Raw genomic sequence first — 1123 nt, 5'->3', positions numbered from 1 at the left:
AAGTCGCGTGTTTTGCTTCTCTCCGTAAATTGTAAAGAATTGTCGATAGTTTGCCCTTTCAGGGATTTGTTTTTGTTGTTGTTTTTTTTTATGTTTCCTTCTTCCTGTTCCGGTTGGTTCCTTTGTTTCTAGACTCATAAAAAATACAAGTTACCTAAAAAAAAAACTGAAAATATAAATATGGCGCCGCGGTTCATAGTCGGTGAATAAGAGAGGTTGGTGAGTGGAAGAAACCACTGAAAACCTCTCCCCTCATCGCATTCCTTTCACTGAAGTAGAATTTTCCTCTTCCAGTCAGTTTTTGCACTACAACAACCACATCGCATCCACAGCCAACACCACTAAAACCGTTACTACCGTTGCCATGGGTTCTACTGGGAACAAAAGAGGGGGTAGGCAACAACAACAACAAAGTGAAAATAAATAATAAAATCAATAACAACGATAGTTACGCGTCCCACGACAGGATTTTGTTAGAGTGAAGAGAAAGCAGATAAAAGCAAATGAAAGCAAATAGGGACCGCTCTAAGCTGGAACCTCTGACGGTTAGCTTGGCAACGGGGATCCGATTAACGAGCAAACAGCAACATCACTATCATAAAAACTATAGCAGCCAAACCTATAACTACGCCAACAACAGTAACAACAACACGAAAAGTCAAAATGTCATCCTTCATCAACCGTAGTGGAAACAACGAATTGATGAAGTTTATGTCACATCACACACGAATATAGAAAAATAAGAGAAAATCTTTGGAGAACTTGTCACCTAAACTCCACCGAGCGAACCCCCGTCAATGCTGACTTCTGCTAAAGATGATGAGAGAAAACTTCCCATGTGGTGTAGGAATATTCTGGAAAAAAGCTCACCTACCCCTCGTCAAGGAGATTGGATTACTCGCCCTTCTCCAAAACCAAGGTAAGTAATAACTACCGTTAATTCTTTTCTTACGATCAACATGGCTACACTTAAAGTAGATTTTAGAAATGCATGTGACTTGGGGTCTACATGAAGAAGGGAAGTCACGTTCTCGACGGCCTGAGATCACGAAATATAGATGTCATCAGCGAGACCTTGATTTTCGGGATGCGATTATACGAGATAACCTCTGACGGTTTCACT

Source organism: Octopus bimaculoides, chromosome 20 (assembly GCF_001194135.2).
Source record: "Octopus bimaculoides isolate UCB-OBI-ISO-001 chromosome 20, ASM119413v2, whole genome shotgun sequence".
In the NCBI taxonomy this organism is placed as follows: domain Eukaryota; kingdom Metazoa; phylum Mollusca; class Cephalopoda; order Octopoda; family Octopodidae; genus Octopus; species Octopus bimaculoides.
The sequence above is the reverse complement of the archived record's forward strand: the minus strand, read 5'-3'. Positions refer to the sequence as shown.